The sequence below is a fragment of the Camelus bactrianus genome, unplaced genomic scaffold (genome assembly GCF_048773025.1).
Source record: "Camelus bactrianus isolate YW-2024 breed Bactrian camel unplaced genomic scaffold, ASM4877302v1 HiC_scaffold_43, whole genome shotgun sequence".
Classification (NCBI taxonomy): domain Eukaryota; kingdom Metazoa; phylum Chordata; class Mammalia; order Artiodactyla; family Camelidae; genus Camelus; species Camelus bactrianus.
In genome coordinates, this window is record NW_027413959.1 from 1,720,649 (window position 1) to 1,747,046 (window position 26,398).

The following is a 26,398-nucleotide window of genomic DNA, read 5'->3' on the forward strand; positions in this document are numbered from 1 at the left end:
CCTCACCCACACAGTCACCCGTGTCCCGGAATTCTGAGTGTGGGGAGGTTCCGTCTTCTGTCTGCAGCACCCGGTATCTCCTAGGAGCCCTTCGAGTGTCTTCCCCCATTCCCTCCCTTTGCGGGCTGCCGGGGAATGGCGGAGGATGGGCTCGAAAAGCAGGTAGCATCATGTGCCTTCCCATGGACAAAGTAGGTAATTAGCGGACTTCCCCCTGCCAGGGAACACCTGTGACACCAGGCAGCTGCGTGGAGGGCGGCCCTAAACCTCACCCACACAGTAACCCGTGTCCCGGAATTCTGAGTGTGGGGAGGTTCCGTCTTCTGTCTGCAGCACCCGGTATCTCCTAGGAGCCCTTCGAGTGTCTTCCCCCATTCCCTCCCTTTGCGGGCTGCCGGGGAATGGCGGAGGTTGGGCTCGAAAAGCAGGTAGCATCTTGTGCCTCCCCATGGACAAGGGAGGTAATTAGCGGACTTCCCCCTGCCAGGGAACACCTGTGACACCAGGCAGCTGCGTGGAGGGCGGCTTCGAACCTCTCCAACACAGTTAGCCGTCTTCTGGTATTCTGAGTGTGGGGAGGTTCCGTCTTTTGTCTGCAGCACCCGGGATCTACTAGGAGCCCTTCTAGTGTCTTCCCCCAGTCCCTCCCTGTGCAGGCATCTGGGGAAAGGCGGGGGTTGGGCTGGAAACGCAGGTAGCATCTAGTGCCTCCCCATGGACACGGTAGGTAATTTGCGGACTTCCCCCTGCCAGGGAACACCTGTGACACCAGGAAGCTGCGTGGAGTGCAGCCCTAAACCTCACACACACAGTCACCCGTGTTCCGGAATTCTGAGTGTGGGGAGTTTCCGTCTTCTGTCTGCAGCACACGGGATCTCCTAGGAGCCCTTCGAGTGTCTTCCCCCAGTCCGTACCAGTGCGGGCTGCCGAGGAAAGGAGGGGGTTTGGCTGGAAAAGCAGGTAGCTTCTAGTGCCTCCCCATGGACAGGGGAGGTAGTAGCGGACTTCTCCCTGCCAGGGAACACCTGTGACACCAGGCAGCTGCGTGGGGGGCGACCCCGAACCACCCCCACACAGTCAGCCGTGTTCCGGAATTCTGAGTGTGGGGAGGTTCCGTCTTCTGTCTGCAGCACCCGGGATCTCCTAGGAGCCCTTCGAGTGTCTTCCCCGAGTCCCTCCCAGTGCGGGCTGCCTGGGAAATGCGGGGGTTGGGCTGGAAACGCAGGTAGCATCTAGTGCCTCCCCATGGACAGGGGAGGTAATTAGCGGACTTCCCCCTGCCAGGGAACACCTGTGACACCAGGAAGCTGCGTGGAGGGCGGCCCTAAACCTCACCCACACAGTCACAAGTGTTCCGGAATTCTGAGTGTGGGGAGGATCCGTCTTTGGTCCGCAGCACCCGGCATCTCCTAGGAGCCCTTCGAAAGTCTTCCCCGAGTCCCTCCCAGTGCGGGCAGCCGGGGAAATGTGGGGGTTGTGCTGGAAACGCAGGTAGCATCTAGTTCCTCCCCATGGACAAGGGAAGTAATTAGCGGACTTCCCCCTGCCAGGGAACACCTGTGACACCAGGAATCTGCGTGGAATGCGGCCCTAAACCTCACCCACACAGTCACCCGTGTTCCGGAATTCTGAGTGTGGGGAGGTTCCGTCTTCTGTCTGCAGCACCCGGTTTCTCCTAGGAGCCCTTCGAGTGTCTTCCCCCAGTCCGTCCCAGTGCGGGCTGCCGAGGAAATGAGGGGGTTGGGCTGGAAACGCAGGTCGCATCTAGTGTCTCCCCATGGACAGGGGAGGAAATTAGCGGACTTCTCCCTGCCAGGGAACACCTGTGACACCAGGCAGCTGCGTGGGTGGCGGCCCCGAACCTCCCCCACACAGTCAGCCGTGTTCCGGAATTCTGATTGTGGGGAAGTTCCGTCTTCTGTCTGCAGCACCCGGGATCTCCTAGGAGCCCTTCGAGTGTCTTCCCCCAGTCCGTCACAGTGCGGGCTGCCGAGGAAAGGAGGGGGTTGGGCTGGAAACGCAGGTAGCATCTAGTGCCTCCCCATGGACAGGGGAGGAAATTAGCGGACTTCTCCCTGCCAGGGAACACCTGTGACACCAGGCAGCTGCGTGGAGGGCGGCCCCGAACCTCCCCCACACAGTCAGCCGTGTTCCGGAATTCTGAGTGTGGGGAGGTTCCGTCTTCTGTCTGCAGCACCCGGGATCTCCTAGGAGCCCTTCGAGTGTCTTCCCCCAGTACCTCCCAGTGCGGGCTGCCGGGGAAAGGCGGGGGTTGGGCTGGAAACGCAGGTAGCATCTAGTGCCTCCCCATGGACAGGGGAGGTAATTAGCGGACTTCCCCCTGCCAGGGAACACCTGAGACACCAGGAAGCTTCGTGGAGTGCGGCCCTAAACCTCACCCACACTGTCACCAGTGTTCCGGAATTCTGAGTGAGGGGAGGTTCCGTCTTCTGTCTGCAGCACCCGGGTTCTCCTAGGAGCCTTTCGAGTGTCTTCCCCCAGTCCCTCCCTGTGCGGGCTGACGGGGAAAGGCGGGGGTTGGGCTGGAAAAGCAGGTAGCATCTTGTGCCTCCCCATGGACAAGGGAGGTAATTAGCGGACTTCCCCCTGCCAGGGAACACCTGTGACACCAGGCAGCTGCGTGGAGGGCGGCCCCGAACCTCTCCAACACAGTCAGCCGTGTTCCGGGATTCTGAGTGTGGGGAGGTTCCGTCTTATGTCTGCAGCACCCGGGTTCACCTAGGAGCCCTTCGAGTGTCTTCCCCCAGTCCCTCCCTGTGTGGGCTGCCGGGGAATGGCGGAGGTTGGGCTGGAAAAGCAGGTAGCATCTTGTGCCTCCCCATGGACAAGGGAGGTAATTAGCGGACTTCCCCCTGCCAGGGAACACCTGTGACACCAGGCAGCTGCGTGGAGGGCGGCCCCGAACCTCTCCAACACAGTCAGCCGTGTTCCGGGATTCTGAGTGTGGGGAGGTTCCGTCTTTTGTCTGCAGCACCCGGGATCTCCTAGGAGCCTTTCGAGTGTCTTCACCCAGTCCCAAACTCTGCGGGCTGCCGGTGAAAGGCGGGGGTTGGGCTGGAAAAGCAGGTAGCATCTTGTGCCTCCCCATGGACAAGGGAGGTAATTAGCGGACTTCCCCCTGCCTGGGAACACCTGTGACACCAGGCAGCTGCGTGGAGGGCGGCCCCGAACCTTCCCCACACAGTCAGCCGTGTTCCGAAATTCTGATTGTGGGGAGGTTCCGTCTTCTGTCTGCAGCACCCGGGATCTCCTAGGAGCCCTTCGAGTGTCTTCCCCCAGTCCCTCCCTGTGCGGGCTCCCGGGGAAAGGAGGGGGTTGTGCTGGAAACGCAGGTAGCATCTAGTGCGTCCCCATGGACAGGGGAGGTAATTAGCGGAATTCCACCTGCCAGGGAACACCTGTGACACAAGGCAGCTGCGTGGAGTGCGGCCCCGAACCTCCCGCACACAGTCATCCGTGTTCCGGAATTCTGAGTGTGGGGAGGTTCCGTCTTATGTCTGCAGCACCCGGGTTCACCTAGGAGCCCTTCGAGTGTCTTCCCCCAGTCCCTCCCTGTGCGGGCTGCCGGGGAACAGCGGGGGTTTGGCTGGAAAAGCAGGAAGCATCTAGTGCCTCCCCATGGACAAAGGAGGTAATTAGCGGACTTCCCCCTGCCAGGGAACACCTGTGACACCAGGCAGCTGCGTGGAGGGCGGCCCCGAACCTCTCCAACAGAGACAGCCGTGTTCCGGGATTCTGAGTGTGGGGAGGTTCCGTCTTTTGTCTGCAGAACCCGGGACCTCCTAGGAGCTCTTCGAGTGTCTTCCCCCAGTCCCTCCCTGTGCGGGCATCTGGGGAAGGCGGGGGTTGGGCTGGAAACGAAGGTAGCATCTAGTGCCTCCCCATGGACACGGGAGGTAATTAGCGGACTTCCCCCTGCCAGGGAACACCTGTGACACCAGGAAGCTGCGTGGAGTGCAGCCCTAAACCTCACACACACAGTCACCCGTGTTCCGGAATTCTGAGTGTGGGGAGGTACCGTCTTCTGTCTGCAGCACACGGGATCTCCTAGAAGCCCTTCGAGTGTCTTCCCCCAGTCCGTACCAGTGCGGGCTGCCGAGGAAAGGAGGGGGTTGGGCTGGAAAAGCAGGTAGCATCAAGTGCCTCCCCATGGACAGGGGAGGTAATTACCGGACTTCTCCCTGCCAGGGAACACATGTGACACCAGGCAGCTGCGTGGAGGGCGGCCCCGAACCTCTCCAACACAGTCAGCCGTGTTCCGGAATTCTGAGTGTGGGGAGGTTCCGTCTTTTTCTGCAGCACCCGGGATCTCCTAGGAGCCCTTCGAGTGTCTTCCCCCAGTCCCTCCCTGTACGGGCTGCCGGGGAAAGGCGGGGGTTGGGCTGGAAAAGCAGGTAGCATCTAGTGCCTCCCCATGGACAAGGGAGGTAATTAGCGGACTTCCCCCTGCCAGGGAACAACTGTGACACAAGGAAGCTGCGTGGAGTGCGGCCCTAAACCTCACCCACACAGTCACACGTGTTCCGGAATTTTGAGTGTGGGGAGGTTCCGTCTTCTGTCTGCAGCACCCGGGTTCTCCTAGGAGCCTTTCGAGTGTCTTCCCCCAGTCCATTCCTGTGCGGGCTGACGGGGAAAGGCGGGGGTTGGGCTGGAAAAGCAGGTAGCATCTTGTGCCTCCCCATGGACAAGGGAGGTAATTAGCGGACTTCCCCCTGCCAGGGAACACCTGTGACACCAGGAAGCTGCGTGGAGGGCGGCCCTAAACCTCACCCACACTGTCACCAGTGTTCCGGAATTCTGAGTGTGGGTAGGTTCCGTCTTTTGTCTGCAGCACCCGGGATCTCCTAGGAGCCCTTCGAGTGTCTTCCCCCAGTCCCTCCCTGTACTGGCTGCCGGGGAACGGCGGGGGTTGGGCTGGAATAGCAGGTAGCATCTTGTGCCTCCCCATGGACAAGGGAGGTAATTAGCGGACTTCCCCCTGCCAGGGAACAACTGTGACACCAGGAAGCTGCGTGGAGTGCGGCCCTAAACCTCACCCACACAGTCACACGTGTTCCGGAATTCTGAGTGTGGGGAGGTTCCGTCTTCTGTCTGCAGCACCCGGGTTCTCCTAGGAGCCTTTCGAGTGTCTTCCCCCAGTCCCTCCCTGTGCGGGCTGACGGGGAAAGGCGGGGGTTGGGCTGGAAAAGCAGGTAGCATCTTGTGCCTCCCCATGGACAAGGGAGGAATTTAGCGGACTTCCCCCTGCCAGGGAACACCTGTGACACCAGGCAGCTTCGTGGAGGGCGGCCCCGAACCTCCCCCACACAGTCAGCCGTGTTCCGGAATTCTGAGTGTGGGGAGGTTCCGTCTTCTGTCTGCACACCCGGGATCTCCTAGGAGCCCTTCGAGTGTCTTCCCCGAATCCCTCCCACTGCGGGCTGCCGGGGAAAGGCGGGGGTTGGGCTGGAAACTCAGGTAGAATCTAGTCCCTCCCCATGGACAGGGGAGGTAATTAGCGGTCTTCCCCCTACCAGGGAACACCTGTGACACCAGGAAGCTTTGTGGAGGGCGGCCCTAAACCTCACCCATACAGTCACCGTTTTCCGGAATTCTGAGTGTGGGGAGGTTCCGTCTTCTGTCTGCAGCACCCGGGATCTCCTAGGAGCCCTTCGAGTGTCTTCCCAGAGTCCCTCCCTGTGCGGGCTGCCGGGGAAAGGAGGGGGTTTTGCTGGAAACGCAGGTAGCATCTACTGCCTCCCCATTGACAGGGGAGGTAATTAGCGGACTTCCCCCTGCCAGGGAACACCTGTGACACCAGGCAGCTGCGTGGAGGGCTGCCCCGAACCTCTCCAACACAGTCAGCCGTGTTCCGGGATTCTGAGTGTGGGGAGGTTCCGTCTTCTGTCTCCAGCACCCGGGTTCTCCTAGGAGCCCTTCGAGTGTCTTCCCCGTGTCCCTCCCAGTGCGGGCTGCCGGCGAATGGCGGAGGTTGGGCTGACAAATCAGGTAGCATCTTGTGCCTCCCCATGGACAAGGGAGGTAATTAGCGGACTTCCCCCTGCAAGGGAACACCTGTGACACCAGGCAGCTTCGTGGAGGGCGGCCCCGAACCTCCCCCACACAGTCAGCCGTGTTCCGGAATTCTGAGTGTGGGGAGGTTCCGTCTTCTGTCTGCAGCACCCGGGATCTCCTAGGAGCCCTTCGAGTGTCTTCCCCGAGTCCCTCCCAGTGCGGGCTGCCGGGGAAAGGCGGGGGTTGGGCTGGAAACGCAGGTAGCATCTAGTGCCTCCCCATGGACAGGGGAGGTAATTAGCGGACTTCCCCCTGCCAGGGAACACCTGTGACACCAGGCAGCTGCGTGGAGGGCGGCCCTAAACCTCCCCCACACAGTCATCCGTGTTCCGGAATTCTGAGTGTGGGGAGGTTCCGTCTTTTGTCTGCAGCACCCGGGATCTCCTAGGAGCCCTTCGAGTGTCTTCCCCCAGTCCCTCCCTGTGCAGGCTGCCGGGGAACGGCGGGGGTTGGGCTGGAAAAGCAGGTAGCATCTAGTGCCTCCCCATGGACAGGGGAGGTAATTAGCGGACTTCTACCTGCCAGAGAACACCTGTGACAACAGGCAGCTGCGTGGAGGGCGGCCCCGAACCTCCCACACACAGTCAGCCGTGTTCTGGAATTCTGATTGTGGGGAGGTTCCGTCTTCTGTCTGCAGCACCCGGGTTCACCTAGGAGCCCTCTGAGTGTCTTCCCCCAGTCCCTCCCTGTGTGGGCTGCCGGGGAACGGCGGGGGTTGGGCTGGAATAGCAGGTAGCATCTAGTGCCTCCCCATGGACATGGGAGGTAATTAGCGGACTTCCCCCTGCCAGGGAACAACTGTGACACCAGGAAGCTGCGTGGAGTGCGGCCCTAAACCTCACCCACACAGTCACACGTGTTCCGGAATTCTGAGTGTGGGGAGGTTCCGTCTTCTGTCTGCAGCACCCGGGTTCTCCTAGGAGCCTTTCGAGTGTCTTCCCCCAGTCCCTCCCTGTGCGGGCTGACGGGGAAAGGCGGGGGTTGGGCTGGAAAAGCAGGTAGCATCTTGTGCCTCCCCATGGACAAGGGAGGAATTTAGCGGACTTCCCCCTGCCAGGGAACACCTGTGACACCAGGCAGCTTCGTGGAGGGCGGCCCCGAATCTCCCCCACACAGTCAGCCGTGTTCCGGAATTCTGAGTGTGGGGAGGTTCCGTCTTCTGTCTGCAGCACCCGGGATCTCCTAGGAGCCCTTCGAGTGTCTTCCCCGAATCCCTCCCACTGCGGGCTGCCGGGGAAAGGCGGGGGTTGGGCTGGAAACTCAGGTAGAATCTAGTGCCTCCCCATGGACAGGGGAGGTAATTAGCGGTCTTCCCCCTACCAGGGAACACCTGTGACACCAGGAAGCTTTGTGGAGGGCGGCCCTAAACCTCACCCATACAGTCACCGTTTTCCGGAATTCTGAGTGTGGGGAGGTTCCGTCTTCTGTCTGCAGCACCCGGGATCTCCTAGGAGCCCTTCGAGTGTCTTCCCAGAGTCCCTCCCTGTGCGGGCTGCCGGGGAAAGGAGGGGGTTTTGCTGGAAACGCAGGTAGCATCTACTGCCTCCCCATGGACAGGGGAGGTAATTAGCGGACTTCCCCCTGCCAGGGAACACCTGTGACACCAGGCAGCTGCGTGGAGGGCTGCCCCGAACCTCTCCAACACAGTCAGCCGTGTTCCGGGATTCTGAGTGTGGGGAGGTTCCGTCTTCTGTCTGCAGCACCCGGGTTCACCTAGGAGCCCTTCGAGTGTCTTCCCCCAGTCCCTCCCTGTGCGGGCTGCCGGGGAACAGCGGGGGTTGGGCTGGAAAAGCAGGTAGCATCTAGTGCCTCCCCATGGACAAAGGAGGTAATTAGCGGACTTCCCCCTGCCAGGGAACACCTGTGACACCAGGCAGCTGCGTGGAGGACGGCCCCGAACCTCTCCAACAGAGACAGCCGTGTTCCGGGATTCTGAGTGTGGGGAGGTTCCGTCTTTTGTCTGCAGAACCCGGGACCTCCTAAGAGCACTTCGAGTGTCTTCCCCCAGTCCCTCCCTGTGCGGGCATCTGGGGAAGGCGGGGGTTGGGCTGGAAACGAAGGTAGCATCTAGTGCCTTCCCATGGACACGGGAGGTAATTAGCGGACTTCCCCCTGCCAGGGAACACCTGTGACACCAGGAAGCTGCGTGGACTGCAGCCCTAAACCTCACACACACAGTCACTCGTGTTCCGGAATTCTGAGTGTGGGGAGGTTCCGTCTTCTGTCTGCAGCACACGGGATCTCCTAGAAGCCCTTCGAGTGTTTTCCCCCAGTCCGTACCAGTGCGGGCTGCCGAGGAAAGGAGGGGGTTGGGCTGGAAAAGCAGGTAGCATCAAGTGCCTCCCCATGGACAGGGGAGGTAATTAGCGGACTTCTCCCTGCCAGGGAACACCTGTGACACCAGGCAGCTGCGTGGAGGGCGGCCCCGAACCTCTCCAACACAGTCAGCCGTGTTCCGGAATTCTGAGTGTGGGGAGGTTCCGTCTTTTTTCTGCAGCACCCGGGATCTCCTAGGAGCCCTTCGAGTGTCTTCCCCCAGTCCCTCCCTGTACGGGCTGCCGGGGAAAGGCGGGGGTTGGGCTGGAAAAGCAGGTAGCATCTAGTGCCTCCCCATGGACAAGGGAGGTAATTAGCGGACTTCCCCCTGCCAGGGAACAACTGTGACACCAGGAAGCTGCGTGGAGTGCGGCCCTAAACCTCACCCACACAGTCACACGTGTTCCGGAATTCTGAGTGTGGGGAGGTTCCGTCTTCTGTCTGCAGCACCCGGGTTCTCCTAGGAGCCTTTCGAGTGTCTTCCCCCAGTCCGTCCCTGTGCGGGCTGACGGGGAAAGGCGGGGGTTGGGCTGGAAAAGCAGGTAGCATCTTGTGCCTCCCCATGGACAAGGGAGGAATTTAGCGGAATTCCCCCTGCCAGGGAACACCTGTGGTACCAGGCAGCTTCGTGGAGGGCGGCCCCGAACCTCCCCCACACAGTCAGCCGTGTTCCGGAATTCTGAGTGTGGGGAGGTTCCGTCTTCTGTCTGCAGCACCCGGGATCTCCTAGGAGCCCTTCGAGTGTCTTCCGCGAATCCCTCCCACTGCGGGCTGCCGGGGAATGGCGGGGGTTGGGCTGGAAACTCAGGTAGAATCTAGTGCCTCCCCATGGACAGGGGAGGTAATTAGCGGTCTTCCCCCTACCAGGGAACACCTGTGACACCAGGAAGCTTTGTGGAGGGCGGCCCTAAACCTCACCCATACATTCACCGTGTTCCGGAATTCTGAGTGTGGGGAGGTTCCGTCTTCTGTCTGCAGCACCCGGGATCTCCTAGGAGCCCTTCGAGTGTCTTCCCAGAGTCCCTCCCTGTGCGGGCTGCCCGGGAAAGAAGGGGGTTGTGCTGGAAACGCAGGTAGCATCTACTGCCTCCCCATGGACAGGGGAGGTAATTAGCGGACTTCCCCCTGCCAGGGAACACCTGTGACACCAGGCAGCTGCGTGGAGGGCTGTCCCGAACCTCTCCAACACAGTCAGCCGTGTTCCGGGATTCTGAGTGTGGGGAGGTTCCGTCTTTTGTCTGCAGCACCCGGGATCTCCTAGGAGCCCTTCGAGTGTCTTCCCCCAGTCCCTCCCTGTGCGGGCTGCCGGGGAACGGCGGGGGTTGGACTGGAAAAGCAGGTAGCATGTAGTGCCTCCCCATGGACAAGGGAGGTAATTAGCGGACTTCCCCATGCCAGGGAACACCTGTGACACCAGGAAGCTGCGTGGAGTGCGGCCCTAAACCTCACACACACAGTCACCCGTGTTCCGGAATTCTGAGTGTGGGGAGGTTCCGTCTTCTGTCTGCAGCAACCGGGATCTCCTTGGAGCCCTTCGACTGTCTTCCCACAGTCCGTCACAGTGCGGGCTGCCGAGGATAGGAGGGGGTTGGGCTGGAATCGCAGGTAGCATCTATTGCCTCCCTATGGACAGGGGAGGTAATTAGCGGACTACTCCCTGCCAGGGAACACCTGTGACACCAGGCAGCTGCGTGGAGGGTGGCCCCGAACCTCCCCCACACAGTCACCCGTGTTCCGGAATTCTGAGTGTGGGAAGGTTCCGTCTTCTGTCTGCAGCAACCGGGATCTCCTAGGAGCCCTTCGAGTGTCTTCCCCCAGTCCGTCCAAGTGCGTGCTGCCGAGGAAAGGAGGGGGTTGGGCTGGAAACGCAGGTAGCATCTATTGCCTCCCTATGGACAGGGGAGGTAATTAGCGGACTTCCCCCTGCCAGGGAACACCTGTGACACCAGGCAGCTGCGTGGACGGCGGCCCCGAACCTCTCCAACACAGTCAGCCGTGTTCCAGAATTCTGAGTGTGGGGAGGATCCGTCTTTTGTCTGCAGCACCCGGGATCTCCTAGGAGCCCTTCGAGTGTCTTCCCCGAGTCCCTCCCAGTGCGGGCTGCCGGGGAAAGGCGGGGGTTGGGCTGTAAACGCAGGTAGCATCTAGTGCCTCCCCATGGACAGGGGAGGTAATTAGCGGACTTCCCCCTGCCAGGGAACACCTGTGAAACCAGGAAGCTGCGTGGAGGGCGGCGCTAAACCTCACCCACACTGTCACCAGTGTTCCGGAATTCTGAGTGTGGGGAGGTTCCGTCTTCTGTCTGCAGCACCCGGGATCTCCTAGGAGCCCTTCGAGTGTCTTCCCCGAGTCCCTCCCAGTGCGGGCTGCCGGGGAAAGGCGGGGGTTGGGCTGGAAACGCAGGTAGCATCTAGTGCCTCCCCATGGACAGGGGAGGTAATTAGCGGACTTCCCCCTGCCAGGGAACACCTGTGACACCAGGCAGCTGCGTGGAGGGCGGCCCTAAACCTCCCCCACACAGTCATCCGTGTTCCGGAATTCTAAGTGTGGGGAGGTTCCGTCTTATGTCTGCAGCACCCGGGTTTACCTAGGAGCCCTTCGAGTGTCTTCCCCCAGTCCCTACCTGTGTGGGCTGCCGGGGAATGGCGGAGGTTGGGCTGGAAAAGCAGGTAGCATCTTGTGCCTCCCCATGGACAAGGGAGGTAATTAGCGGACTTCCCCCTGCCAGGGAACACCTGTGACACCAGGCAGCTGCGTGGAGTGCGGCCCCGAACCTCTCCAAAACAGTCAGCCGTGTTCCGGGATTCTGAGTGTGGGGAGGTTCCGTCTTTTGTCTGCAGCACCCGGGATCTCCTAGGAGCCCTTCGAGTGTCTTCCCCCAGTCCCTCCCTGTGCGGGCTGCCGGGGAACGGCGGGGGTTGGGCTGGAAAAGCAGGTAGCATCTAGTGCCTCCCCATGGACAGGGGAGGTAATTAGCGGACTTCTACCTGCCAGAGAACACCTGTGACAACAGGCAGCTGCGTGGAGGGCGGCCCCGAACCTCCCACACACAGTCAGCCGTGTTCTGGAATTCTGATTGTGGGGAGGTTCCGTCTTCTGTCTGCAGCACCCGGGTTCACCTAGGAGCCCTTCGAGTGTCTTCCCCCAGTCCCTCCCTGTGCGGGCTGCCGGGGAATGGCGGAGATTGGACTGGAAAAGCAGGTAGCATCTTGTGCCTCCCCATGGACAAGGGAGGTAATTAGCGGACTTCCCCCTGCCAGGGAACACCTGTGACACCAGTCAGCTGCGTGGAGGGCGGCCCCGAACCTCTCCAACACAGTCAGCCGTGTTCCGGGATTCTGAGTGTGGGGAGGTTCCGTCTTTTGTCTGCAGCACCCGGGATCTCCTAGGAGCCCTTCGAGTGTCTTCCCAGAGTCCCTCCCTTTGCGGGCTGCCGGGGAAAGGAGGGGGTTTTGCTGGAAACGCAGGTAGCATCTAGTGCCTCCCCATGGACAGGGGAGGTAATTAGCGGACTTCCCCCTGCCAGGGATCACCTGTGACACCAGGCAGCTGCGTGGAGGGCGGCCCCGAACCTCTCCAACAGAGTCAGCCGTGTTCCGGAATTCTGAGTGTGGGGAGGTTCCGTCTTTTTTCTGCAGCACCCGGGATCTCCTAGGAGCCCTTCGAGTGTCTTCCCCCAGTCCCTCCCTGTACGGGCTGCCGGGGAAAGGCGGGGGTTGGGCTTGAAATGCAGGTAGCATCTAGTGCCTCCCCATGGACAAGGGAGGTAATTAGCGGACTTCCCCCTGCCAGGGAACACCTGTGACACCAGGCAGCTTCGTGGAGGGCGGCCCCGAACCTCCCCCACACAGTCAGCCGTGTTCCGGAATTCTGAGTGTGGGGAGGTTCCGTCTTCTGTCTGCAGCACCCGGGATCTCCTAGGAGCCCTTCGAGTGTCTTCCCCGAATCCCTCCCACTGCGGGCTGCCGGGGAAAGGCGGGGGTTGGGCTGGAAACTCAGGTAGAATCTAGTGCCTCCCCATGGACAGGGGAGGTAATTAGCGGTCTTCCCCCTACCAGGGAACACCTGTGACACCAGGAAGCTTTGTGGAGGGCGGCCCTAAACCTCACCCATACAGTCACCGTGTTCCGGAATTCTGAGTGTGGGGAGGTTCCGTCTTCTGTCTGCAGCACCCGGGATCTCCTAGGAGCCCTTCGAGTGTCTTCCCAGCGTCCCTCCCTGTGCGGGCTGCCGGGGAAAGGAGGGGGTTGTGCTGGAAACGCAGGTACCATCTACTGCCTCCCCATGGACAGGGGAGGTAATTAGCGGACTTCCCCCTGCCAGGGAACACCTGTGACACCAGGCAGCTGCGTGGAGGGCTGCCCCGAACCTCTCCAACACAGTCAGCCGTGTTCCGGGATTCTGAGTGTGGGGAGGTTCCGTCTTCTGTCTGCAGCACCCGGGATCTCCTAGGAGCCCTTCGAGTGTCTTCCCCCAGTCCCTACCTGTGCGGGCTGCCGGGGAACGGCGGGGGTTGGACTGGAAAAGCAGGTAGCATGTAGTGCCTCCCCATGGACAAGGGAGGTAATTAGCGGACTTCCCCATGCCAGGGAACACCTGTGACACCAGGAAGCTGCGTGGAGTGCGGCCCTAAACCTCACACACACAGTCACCCGTGTTCCGGAATTCTGAGTGTGGGGAGGTTCCGTCTTCTGTCTGCAGCAACCGGGATCACCTAGGAGCCCTTCGAGTGTCTTCCCCCAGTCCGTCACAGTGCGGGCTGCCGAGGATAGGATGGGGTTGGGCTGGAATCGCAGGTAGCATCTATTGCCTCCCTATGGACAGGGGAGGTAATTAGCGGAATTCTTCCTGCCAGGGAACACCTGTGACACCAGGCAGCTGCGTGGAGGGTGGCCCCGAACCTCCCCCACACAGTCACCCGTGTTCCGGAATTCTGAGTGTGGGAAGGTTCCGTCTTCTGTCTGCAGCACCCGGGATCTCCTAGGAGCCCTTCGAGTGTCTTCCCCGTGTCCCTCCCAGTGTGGGCTGCCGGGGAAAGGCGGGGGTTGGGCTGGAAACGCCGGTAGCATCTAGTGCCTCCCCATGGACAGGGGCGGTAATTAGCAGAATTCCCCCTGCCAGGGAACACCTGTGACACCAGGCAGCTGCGTGGAGGGCGGCCCTAAACCTCACCCACACAGTCACCCGTGTTCCGGAATTCTGAGTGTGGGGAGGTTCCGTCTTCTGTCTGCAGCACCCGGGATCTCCTAGGAGCCCTTCGAGTGTCTTCCCCGAGTCCCTCCCAGTGCAGGCTGCCGGGGAAATGCGGGGGTTGGGCTGGAAACGCAGGTAGCATCTAGTGCCTCCCCATGGACAGGGGAGGTAATTAGCGGACTTCCCCCTGCCAGGGAACACCTGTGACACCAGGCAGCTACGTGGAGGGCGGCCCTAAACCTCCCCCACACAGTCATCCGTGTTCCGGAATTCTGAGTGTGGGGAGGTTCCGTCTTTTGTCTGCAGCACCCGGGTTCACCTAGGAGCCCTTCGAGTGTCTTCCCCAAGTCCCTCACTGTGTGGGCTGCCGGGGAATGGCGGAGGTTGGGCTGGAAAAGCAGGTAGCATCTTGTGCCTCCCCATGGACAAGGGAGGTAATTAGCTGACTTCCCCCTGCCAGGGAACACCTGTGACACCAGGCAGCTGCGTGGAGGGCGGCCCCGAACCTCTCCAACACAGTCAGCCGTGTTCCGGGATTCTGAGTGTGGGGAGGTTCCGTCTTTTGTCTGCAGCACCCGGGATCTCCTAGGAGCCCTTCGAGTGTCTTCCCCCAGTCCCTCCCTGTGCGGGCTGCCGGGGAACGGCGGGGGTTGGGCTGGAAAAGCAGGTAGCATCTAGTGCCTCCCCATGGACAGGGGAGGTAATTAGCGGACTTCTACCTGCCAGAGAACACCTGTGACAACAGGCAGCTGCGTGGAGGGCGGCCCCGAACCTCCCACACACAGTCAGACGTGTTCTGGAATTCTGATTGTGGGGAGGTTCCGTCTTCTGTCTGCAGCACCCGGGTTCACCTAGGAGCCCTTCGAGTGTCTTCCCCCAGTCCCTCCCTGTGCAGGCTGCCGGGGAATGGCGGAGGTTGGACTGGAAAATCAGGTAGCATCTTGTGCCTCCCCATGGACAAGGGAGGTAATTAGCGGACTTCCCCCTGCCAGGGAACACCTGTGACACCAGGCAGCTGCGTGGAGGGCGGCCCCGAACCTCTCCAACACAGTCAGCCGTGTTCCGGGATTCTGAGTGTGGGGAGGTTCCGTCTTTTGTCTGCAGCACCCGGGATCTCCTAGGAGCCCTTCGAGTGTCTTCCCAGAGTCCCTCCCTTTGCGGGCTGCCGGGGAAAGGAGGGGGTTGTGCTGGAAACGCAGGTAGCATCTAGTGCCTCCCCATGGACAGGGGAGGTAATTAGCGGACTTCCCCCTGCCAGGGATCACCTGTGACACCAGGCAGCTGCGTGGAGGGCGGCCCCGAACCTCTCCATCACAGTCAGCCGTGTTCCGGGATTCTGAGTGTGGGGAGGTTCCGTCTTTTGTCTGCAGAACCCGGGTTCTCCTAGGAGCCTTTCGAGTGTCTTCACCCAGTCCCAAACTGTGCGGGCATCTGGGGAAGGCGGGGGTTGGGCTGGAAACGCAGGTAGCATCTAGTGCCTCCCCATGGACACGGGAGGTAATTAGCGGACTTCCCCCTGCCAGGGAACACCTGTGACACCAGGAAGCTGCGTGGAGTGCAGCCCTAAACCTCACACACACAGTCACCCGTGTTCCGGAATTCTGAGTGTGGGGAGGTTCCGTCTTCTGTCTGCAGCACACGGGATCTCCTAGAAGCCCTTCGATTGTCTTCCCCCAGTCCGTAACAGTGCGGGCTGCCGAGGAAAGGAGGGGGTCGGGCTGGAAAAGCAGGTAGCATCAAGTGCCTCCCCATGGACAGGGGAGGTAATTACTGGACTTCTCCCTGCCAGGGAACACCTGTGACACCAGGCAGCTGCGTGGAGGACGGCCCCGAACCTCTCCAACACAGTCAGCCGTGTTCCGGAATTCTGAGTGTGGGGAGGTTCCGTCTTCTGTCTGCAGCACCCGGGTTCTCCTAGGAGCCTTTCGAGTGTCTTCCCCCAGTCCCTCCCAGTGCGGGCTGACGGGGAAAGGCGGGGGTTGGGCTGGAAAAGCAGGTAGCATCTTGTGCCTCCCCATGGACAAGGGAGGAATTTAGCGGACTTCCCCCTGCCAGGGAACACCTGTGACACCAGGCAGCTTCGTGGAGGGCGGCCCCGAACCTCCCCCACACAGTCAGCCGTGTTCCGGAATTCTGAGTGTGGGGAGGTTCCGTCTCCTGTCTGCAGCACCCGGGATCTCCTAGGAGCCCTTCGAGTGTCTTCCCCGAATCCCTCCCACTGCGGGCTGCCGGGGAAAGGCGGGGGTTGGGCTGGAAACTCAGGTAGAATCTAGTGCCTCCCCATGGACAGGGGAGGTAATTAGCGGTCTTCCCCCTTCCAGGGAACACCTGTGACACCAGGAAGCTTTGTGGAGGGCGGCCCTAAACCTCACCCATACAGTCACCGTGTTCCGGAATTCTGAGTGTGGGGAGGTTCCGTCTTCTGTCTGCAGCACCCGGGATCTCCTAGGAGCCCTTCGAGTGTCTTCCCCCATTCCCTCCCTGTGCGGGCTGCCGTGGGAAAGGAGGGGGTTGTGCTGGAAACGCAGGTAGCATCTAGTGCGTCCCCATGGACAGGGGAGGTAATTAGCGGACTTCCACCTGCCAGGAAACACCTGTGACACAAGGCAGCTGCGTGGAGTGCGGCCCCGTACCTCCCGCACACAGTCATCCGTGTTCCGGATTTCTGAGTGTGGGGAGGTTCCGTCTTATGTCTGCAGCACCCGGGTTCACCTAGGAGCCCTTCGAGTGTCTTCCCCCTGTCCCTCCCTGTGCGGGCTGCCGGGGAACAGCGGGGGTTGGGCTGGAAAAGCAGGTAGCATCTAGTGCCTCCCCATGGACAAAGGAGGTAATTAGCGGACTTCCCCCTGCCAGGGAACACCTGTGACACCAGGCAGCTGCGTGGAGGGCGGCCCCGAACCTCTCCAACAGAGACAGCCGTGTTCCGGGATTCTGAGTGTGGGGAGGTTCCGTCTTTTGTCTGCAGAACCCGGGACCTCCTAAGAGCACTTCGAGTGTCTTCCCCCAGTCCCTCCCTGTGCGGGCATCTGGGGAAGGCGGGGGTTGGGCTGGAAACGCAGGTAGCATCTAGTGCCTCCCCATGGACAGGGGAGGTAATTAGCGGTCTTCCCCCTACCAGGGAACACCTGTGACACCAGGAAGCTTTGTGGAGGGCGGCCCTAAACCTCACCCATACAGTCACCGTGTTCCGGAATTCTGAGTGTGGGGAGGTTCCGTCTTCTGTCTGCAGCACCCGGGATCACCTAGGAGCCCTTCGAGTGTCTTCCCAGAGTCCCTCCCTGTGCGGGTTGCCGGGGAAAGGAGGGGGTTGTGCTGGAAACGCAGGTAGCATCTACTGCCTCCCCATGGACAGGGGAGGTAATTAGCGGACTTCCCCCTGCCAGGGAACACCTGTGACACCAGGCAGCTGCGTGGAGGGCTGCCCCGAAACTCTCCAACACAGTCAGCCGTGTTCCGGGATTCTGAGTGTGTGGAGGTTCCGTCTTTTGTCTGCAGCACCCGGGATCTCCTAGGAGCCCTTCGAGTGTCTTCCCCCAGTCCCTCCCTGTGCGGGCTGACGGGGAACGGCGGGGGTTGGACTGGAAAAGCAGGTAGCATGTAGTGCCTCCCCATGGACAAGGGAGGTAATTAACGGACTTCCCCATGCCAGGGAACACCTGTGACACCAGGAAGCTGCGTGGAGTGCGGCCCTAAACCTCACACACACAGTCACCCGTGTTCCGGAATTCTGAGTGTGGGGAGGTTCCGTCTTCTGTCTGCAGCAACCGGGATCTCCTAGGAGCCCTTCGAGTGTCTTCCCCCAGTCCGTCACAGTGCGGGCTGCCGAGGATAGGAGGGGGTTGGGCTGGATTCGCAGGTAGCATCTATTGCCTCCCTATGGACAGGGGAGGTAATTAGCGGACTTCTCCCTGCCAGTTAACACCTGTGACACCAGGCAGCTGCGTGGAGGGTGGCCCCGAACCTCCCCCACACAGTCACCCGTGTTCCGGAATTCTGAGTGTGGGAAGGTTCCGTCTTCTGTCTGCAGCACCCGGGATCTCCTAGGAACCCTTCGAGTGTCTTCCCCGTGTCCCTCCCAGTGCGGGCTGACGGGGAAAGGCGGGGGTTGGGCTGGAAACGCCGGTAGCATCTAGTGCCTCCCCATGGACAGGGGCGGTAATTAGCAGAATTCCCCCTGCCAGGGAACACCTGTGACACCAGGCAGCTGCGTGGAGGGCGGCCCTAAACCTCACCCACACAGTCAGCCGTGTTCTGGAATTCTGATTGTGGGGAGGTTCCGTCTTCTGTCTGCAGCACCCGGGATCTCCTTGGAGCCCTTCGAGTGTCTTCCCAGAGTCCCACCCTTTGCGGGGTTCCGGGGAAAGGAGGGGGTTGTGCTGGAAACGCAGGTAGCATCTAGTGCCTCCCCATGGACAGGGGAGGTAATTATCGGACTTCAACCTGCCAGGGAACACCTGTGACACAAGGCAGCTGCGTGGAGGGCGGCCCCGAACCTCCACCACACAGTCATTCGTGTTCCGGAATTCTGAGTGTGGGGAGGTTCCGTCTTATGTCTGCAGCACCCGGGTTCACCTAGGAGCCCTTCGAGTGTCTTCCCCCAGTCCCTCCCTGTGCGGGCTGCCGGGGAATGGCGGAGGTTGGGCTGGAAAAGCAGGTAGCATCATGTGCCTCCCCATGGACAAGGGAGGTAATTAGCGGACTTCCCCCTGCCAGGGAACACCTGTGACACCAGGCAGCTGCGTGGAGGGCGGCCCCGAACCTCTCCCACTGAGTCAGACGTGTTCCGGGATTCTGAGTGTGGGGAGGTTCCGTCTTTTGTCTGCAGCAACCGGAATCTCCTAGGAGCCCTTCGAGAGTCTTCCCCGAGTCCCTCCCAGTGCGGGCAGCCGGGGAAAGGCGGGGGTTGGGCTGGAAACGCAGGTAGCATCTAGTGCCTCCCCATGAACAAGGGAGGTAATTAGCGGACTTCCCCCTGCCAGGGAACACCTGTGACACCAGGCAGCTGCGTGAAGGGCGTCCCAGAACCTCCCCCACACAGTCAGCCGTGTTCCGGAATTCTGATTGTGGGGAGATTCCGTCTTCTGTCTGTAGCACCCGGGATCTCCTAGGAGCCCTTCGAGTGTCTTCCCCCAGTACGTCCCAGTGCGGGCTGCCGGGGAAAGGCGGGGGGTGGGCTGGAAACGCAGGTAGCATCTAGTGCCTCCCCATGGACAAGGGAGGTAGTTAGCGGACTTCCCCCTGCCAGGGAACACCTGTGACCCCAGGCAGCTGCGTGGAGGGCGGCCCCGCACCTCCCCCACACAGTCAGCCGTGTTCCGGAATTCTGAGTGTGGGGAGGTTCCGTCTTCTGTCTGCAGCACCCGGGATCTCCTAGGAGCCCTTCGAGTGTCTTCCCAGAGTCCCTCACTGTGCTGGCTGCCGGGGAAAGTAGGGGGTTGTGCTGGAAACGCAGGTAGCATCTAGTGCCTCCCCATGGACAGGGGAGGTAATTAGCGGACTTCCACCTGCCAGGGAACACCTGTGACAAAAGGCAGCTTCGTGGAGAGCGGCCATGAACCTCCCCCACACAGTCACACGTGTTCCGGAATTCTGAGTGTGGGGAGGTTCCGTCTTATGTTTGCAGCACCCGGGTTCACCTAGGAGCCCTTCGAGTGTCTTCCCCCAGTCCCTCCCTGTGCGGGCTCCCGGGGAATGGCGGAGGTTGGGCTGGAAAAGCAGGTAGCATCTTGTGCCTCCCCATGGACAAGGGAGGTAATTAGCGGACTTACCCCTGCCAGGGAACACCTGTGACACCAGGCAGCTGCGTTGAGGGCGGCCCTAAACCTCACCCACACAGTCACACGTGTTCCGGAATTCTGAGTGTGGGGAGGTTCCGTCTTCTGTCTGCAGCAACCGGGTTCCCCTAGGAGCCTTTCAACTGTCTTCCCCAAGTCCCTCCCTGTGCGGGCTGCCGGGGAAAGGCGGGGGTTGGGCTGGAAAAGCAGGTAGCATCTTGTGCCTCCCCATTGACAAGGGAGGTAATTAGCGGAGTTCCCCCTGCCAGGGAACACCTGTGACACCAGGCAGCTGCGTGGAGGGCGGCCCCGAACCTCCCCCCACACAGTCAGCCGTGTTACGGAATTCTGAGTGTGGGGAGGTTCCGTCTTCTGTCTGCAGCACCCGGGATCTCCTAGGAGCCCTTCGAGTGTCATCCCAGAGTCCCTCCCTGTGCGGGCTGCCGGGGAAAGGAGGGGGTTGTGCTGGAAACGCAGGTAGCATCTAGTGCCTCCCCATGGACAGGGGAGGTAATTAGCGGACTTCCACCTGCCAGGGAACACCTGTGACACAAGGCAGCTGCGTGGAGATCGGCCCTGAACCTCACCCACACAGTCACCCGTGTTCCGGAATTCTGATTGTGGGGAGGTTCCGTCTTCTGTCTGCAGCACCCGGGATCTCCTAGGAGCCCTTCGAGTGTCTTCCCCCAGTCCGTCCCAGTGCGGGCTGCCGAGGAAAGGAGGGGGTTGGGCTGGAAACGCAGGTAGCATCTAGTGCCTCCCCATTGACAGGGGAGGTAATTAGCGGACTTCTCCCAGCCAGGGAACACCTGTGACACCAGGCAGTTGCGTGGAGGGCGGCCACGAACCTCCCCCACACAGTCAGCCGTGTTCCGGAAATCTGAGTGTGGGGAGGTTCCGTCTTATGTCTGCAGCACCCAGGATCTCCTAGGAGCCCTTCGAGTGTCTTCCCCCAGTCCGTCCCAGTGCGGGCTGCCGAGGAAAGGAGGGGGTTGGGCTGGAAACGCAGGTAGCATCTATTGCCTCCCCATGGACAGGGGAGGTAATTAGCGGACTTCTCCCTGCCAGGGAACACCTGTGACACCAGGCAGCTGCGTGGGGGGCGGCCCAGAACCTCCCCCACACTGTCAGCCGTGTTCCGGAATTCTGATTGTTGGGAGGTTCCGTTTTCTGTCTGCAGCACCCGGGTTCTCCTATGAGCCTATCGAGTGTCTTCCCCCAGTCCCTCACTGTGGGGGCTGCCGGGGAACGGCGGGGGATGGGCTGGAATAGCAGGTAGCATCATGTGCCTCCCCATGGACAAGGTAGGTAATTAGCGGACTTCCCCCTTCCAGGGAACACCTGTGACACCAGGCAGCTGCGTGGAGGGCGGCCCCGAACCTCTCCAACACAGTCAGCCGTGTTCCGGGATTCTGAGTGTGGGGAGATTCCATCTTTTGTCTGCAGCACCCGGGATCTCCTAGGAGCCCTTCGAGTGTCTTCCCCCAGTCCCTCACTGTGCGGGCTGCCGAGGAAAGGCGGGGGTTGGGCTGGAAACGCAGGTAGCATCTAGTGCCTCCCCATGGACTCGGGAGGAAATTAGCGGACTTCTCCCTGCCAGGGAACACCTGTGACACCAGGCAGCTGCGTGGGGGGCGGCCCCGAACCTCCCCCACACAGTCAGCCGTGTTCCGGAATTCTGATTGTGGGGAGGTTCCGTCTTCTGTCTGCAGAACCCGGGTTCTCCTAGGAGCCTATCGAGTGTCTTCCCCCAGTCCCTCCCTGTGGGGGCTGCCCGGGAACGGCGGGGGTTGGGCTGGAATGGCAGGTAGCATGTAGTGCCTCCCCATGGACAAGGGAGGTAATTAGCGGTCTTCCCCCTGCCAGGGAACAACTGTGACACCAGGAAGCTGCGTGGAGTGCGGCCTTAAACCTCACCCACACAGTCACACGTGTTCCGGAATTCTGAGTGTGGGGAGGTTCCGTCTTCTGTCTGCAGCACCCGGGTTCTCCTAGGAGCCTTTCGAGTGTCTTCCCCCAGTCCCTCCCTGTGCGGGCTGCCAGGGAAAGGCGGGGGTTGGGCTGGAAAAGCAGGTAGCATCTTGTGCCTCCCCATGGACAAGGGAGGTAATTAGCGGAATTCCCCCTGCCAGGGAACATATGTGACACCAGGCAGCTGCGTGGAGGGCGGCCCAGAACCTCCCCCACACAGTCAGCCGTGTACCGGAATTCTGAGTGTGGGGAGGTTCCGTCTTCTGTCTGCAGCACCCGGGATCTCCTAGGAGCCCTTCGAGTGTCTTCCCCGAATCCCTCCCACTGCGGGCTGCCGGGGAAAGGCGGGGGTTGGGCTGGAAAATCAGGTAGCATCTAGTGCCACCCCATGGACATGGGAGGTAATTAGCGGTCTTCCCCCTACCAGGGAACACCTGTGACACCAGGAAGCTGTGTGGAGGGCGGCCCTAAACCTCACCCATACAGTCACCCGTGTTCCGGAATTCTGAGTGTGGGGAGGTTCCGTCTTCTGTCTGCAGCACCCGGGATCTCCTAGGAGCCCTTCGAGTGTCTTCCCAGAGTACCTCCCTTGTGCGGGCTGCCGGGGAAAGGAGGGGGTTGGGCTGGAAACACAGGTAGCATCTAGTGCCTCCCCATGGACAGGGGAGGTAATTAGCGGACTTCCCCCTGCCAGGGAACACCTGTGACACCAGGAAGCTGCGTGGAGTGCGGCCCTAAACCTCACCCACGCAGTCACCCGTCTTTCGGAATTCTGAGTGTGGGGAGGTTCCGTCTTCTGTCTGCAGCACCCGGGATCTCCTAGGAGCCCTTCGAGTGTCTTCCCCCAGTCCGTCCCAGTGCGGGCTGCCGAGGAAAGGTGGGGGTTGTGCTGGAAACGCAGGTAGCATCTAGTGCCTCCCCATGGACAGGGGAGGTAATTAGCGGACTTCTCCCTGCCAGGGAACACCTGTGACACCAGGCAGCTGTGTGGAGGGCGGCCCCGAACCTCCCACAAACAGTCAGCCGTGTTCCGGAATTCTGAGTGTGGGGAGGTTCCGTCTTCTGTATGCAGCACCCGGGTTCTCCTAGGAGCCCTTCGAGTGTCTTCCCAGAGTCCCTCCCTGTGCGGGCTGCTGGGGAAAGGAGGGGGTTGTGCTGGAAACGCAGGTAGCATCTAGCGCCTCCCCATGGACAGGGGAGGTAATTAGCGGACTTCCACCTGCCAGGGAACACCTGTGACACAAGGCAGCTGCGTGGAGGGCGGCCCCGCACCTCCACCACACAGTCATCCGTGTCCGGAATTCTGAGTGTGGGGAGGTTCCGTCTTATGTCTGCAGCACCCGGGTTCACCAAGAGCCCTTCGAGTGTCTTCCCCCAGTCCCTCCCTGTGCGGGCTGCTGGTGAATGGCGGAGGTTGGGCTGGAAAAGCATGTAGCATCTTGTGCCTCCCCATGGACAAGGGAGGTAATTAGCGGACTTCCCCCTGCCAGGGAACACCTGTGACACCAGGCAGCTGCGTGGAGGGCGGCCCAGAACCTCTCCAACACAGTCAGCCGTGTTCCGGGATTCTGAGTGTGGGGAGGTTCCGTCTTATGTCTGCAGCACCCGGGTTCACCAAGGAGCCCTTCGAGTGTCTTCCCTCAGTCCCTCCAAGTGCGGGCTGCCGGGGAATGCCGGAGGTTGGGCTGAAAAAGCAGGTAGCATCATGTGCCTCCCCATGGACAATGGCGGTAATTAGCGGACTTCCCCCTGCCAGGGAACACCTGTGACACCAGGCAGCTGCGTGGAGGGCGGCCCCGAACCTCTCCAACACAGTCAGCCGTGTTCCGGAATTCTGAGTGTGGGGAGATTCCGTCTTTTGTCTGCAGCACCTGGGATCTCCTAGGAGCCCTTCGAATGTCTTCCCCCAGTCCGTCCCAGTGCGGGCTGCCGAGGAAAGGAGGGGGTTGGGCTGGAAACGCAGGTAGAATCTAGTGCCTCCCCATGGACAGGGGAGGTAATTAGCGGACTTCTCCCTGCCAGGGAACACCTGTGACACCAGGCAGCTGCATGGAGGGCGGCCCCGAACCTCCCCAACACAGTCAGCCGTGTTCTGGATTTCTGATTGTGGGGAGGTTCCGTCTTCTGTCTGCAGCACCCGGGTTCTCCTAGGAGCCCTTTGAGTGTATTCCCCCAGTCCCTCCCTGTGCGGGCTGCCGGGGAAGAGCGGGGGTTGGGCTGGAAAAGCAGGTAGCATCTTGTGCCTCCCCATGGACAAGGGAGGTAATTAGCGGAATTCCCCCTGCGAGGGAACACCTGTGACACCAGGAAGCTGCGTGGATTGCGGCCCAAAACTCACCAACACAGTCAGCCGTGTTCCGGAATTCTGAGTGTGGGGAGGTTCCATCTTATGTCTGCAGCACCCGGGATCTCCTAGGAGCCTTTCGAGTGTCTTCCCCCAGTCCCTCCCTGTGCGTGCTGCCGGGGAAAGGCGGGGGTTGGGCTGGAAACGCAGGTAGCATCTAGTGCCTCCCCATGGACAGGGGAGGTAATTAGCGGAATTCCCCCTGCCAGGGAACACCTGTGACACCAGGCAGCTGCGTGGAGGTCGGCCCTAAACCTCACCCACACAGTCAGCCGTGTTCTGGAATTCTGAGTGTGGGGAGGTTCCGTCTTCTGTCTGCAGCACCCGGGATCTCCTAGGAGCCCTTCGAGTGTCTTCCTCGAGTCCCTCCCAGTGCGGGCTGCCGGGAAAGGCGGGGGTTGGGCTGGAAACGCAGGTAGCATCTAGTGCCTCCCCATGGACAGGGGAGGTATTTAGCGGACTTCCACCTGCCAGGGAACACCTGTGACACAAGGCAGCTGCGTGGAGGGCGGCCCAGAACCTCCCCCACACAGTCATCCTTGTTCCGGAATTCTGAGTGTGGGGAGGTTCCGTCTTATGTCTGCAGCACCCGGGTTCACCTAGGAGCCCTTCGAGTGTCTTCCCCCAGTCCCTCCCTGTGCGGGCTGCCGGGGAAAGGCGGGGGTTGGGCTGGAAAAGCAGGTAACATCTAGTGCCTCCCCATGGACAAGGGAGGTAATTAGCGGACTTCCCCCTGCCAGGGAACACCTGTGACACCAGGAAGCTGCGTGGAGTGCGGCCCTAAACCTCACCCACACAGTCACACGTGTTCCGGAATTCTGAGTGTGGGGAGGTTCCGTCTTCTGTCTGCAGCACCCGGGATCTCCTAGGAGCCCTTCGAGTGTCTTCCCCCAGTCCGTCCCAGTGCGGGCTGCCGGGGAATGGCGGAGGTTGGGCTGAAAAAGCAGGTAGCATCATGTGCCTCCCCATGGACAATGGCGGTAATTAGCGGACTTCCCCCTGCCAGGGAACACCAGTGACACCAGGCAGTTGCGTGGAAGGCGGCCCCGAACCTCTCCAGCACAGTCAGCCGTGTTCCGGAATTCTGAGTGTGGGGAGATTCCGTCTTTTGTCTGCAGCACCCGGGATCTCCTAGGAGCCCTTCGAATGTCTTCCCCCAGTCCGTCCCAGTGCGGGCTGCCGAGGAAAGGAGGGGGTTGGGCTGGAAACGCAGGTAGCATCTGGTGCCTCCCCATGGACAGGGGAGGTAATTAGCGGACTTCTCCCTGCCAGGGAACACCTGTGACACCAGGCAGCTGCATGGAGGGCGGCCCCGAACCTCCCCCACACAGTCAGCCGTGTTCTGGAATTCTGATTGTGGGGAGGTTCCGTCTTCTGTCTGCAGCACCCGGGTTCTCCTAGGAGCCCTTCGAGTGTCTTCCCCCAGTCCCTCCCTGTGCGGGCTGCCGGGGAACGGCGGGTGTTGGGCTGGAAAAGCAGGTAGCATCTTGTGCCTCCCCATGGACAAGGGAGGTAATTAGCGGAATTCCCCCTGCGAGGGAACACCTGTGACACCAGGAAGCTGCGTGGTGTGCGACCCAATACTCACCAACACAGTCAGCCGTGTTCCGGAATTCTGAGTGTGGGGAGGTTCCGTCTTATGTCTGCAGCACCCGGGATCTCCTAGGAGCCCTTCGAGTGTCTTCCCCCAGTCCCTCCCTGTGCGTGCTGCCGGGGAAAGGCGGGGGTTGGGCTGGAAACGCAGGTAGCATCTAGTGCCTCCCCATGGACAGGGGAGGTAATTAGCGGACTTCCCCCTGCCAGGGAACACCTGTGACACCAGGCAGCTGCGTGGAGGGCGGCCCCGAACCTCCCCCACACAGTCAGCCGTGTTCTTTAATTCTGAGTGTTTGGAGGTTCCGTCTTCTGTCTGCAACACCCGGGATCTCCTAGGAGCCCTTCGAGTGTCTTCCTCGAGTCCCTCCCAGTGCGGGCTGCCCGGGAAAGGCGGGGGTTGGGCTGGAAACGCAGGTAGCATCTAGTGCCTCCCCATGGACAGGGGAGGTAATTAGCGGACTTCCCCCTGCAAGGGAACACCTGTGACACCAGGCAGCTGCGTGGAGGTCGGCCCTAATTCTCACCCACACAGTCAGACGTGTTCCGGGATTCTGAGTGTGGGGAGGTTCCGTCTTTTGTCTGCAGCACCCGGGATCTCCTAGGAGCCCTTCGATTGTGTTCCCCCAGTCCGTCCCAGTGCGGGCTGCCGAGGAAAGGAGGGGGTTGGGCTGGTAACGCAGGTAGCATCTAGTGCCTCCCCATGGACAGGGGAGGTAATTAGCGGACTTCTCCCTGCCAGGGAACACCTGTGACAACAGGAAGCTGCGTGGAGGGGGCCCCGAACCTCCCCCACACATTCAGCCGTGTTCTGGAATTCTGATTGTGGGGAGGTACCGTCTTCTGTCTGCAGCACCCGGGTTCTCCTAGGAGCCCTTCAAGTGTCTTCCCAGAGTCCCTCCCTGTGCGGGCTGCCGAGGAAAAGAGGGGGTTGTGCTGGAAACGCAGGTAGCATCTAGTGCCTCCCCATGGACAGGGGAGGTAATTAGCGGACTTCCACCTGCCAGGGAACACCTGTGACACAAGGCAGCTGCGTGGAGGGCGGCCCCGAACCTCCCCCACACAGTCATCCTTGTTCCGGAATTCTGAGTGTGGGGAGGTTCCGTCTTATGTCTGTAGCACCCGGGTTCAC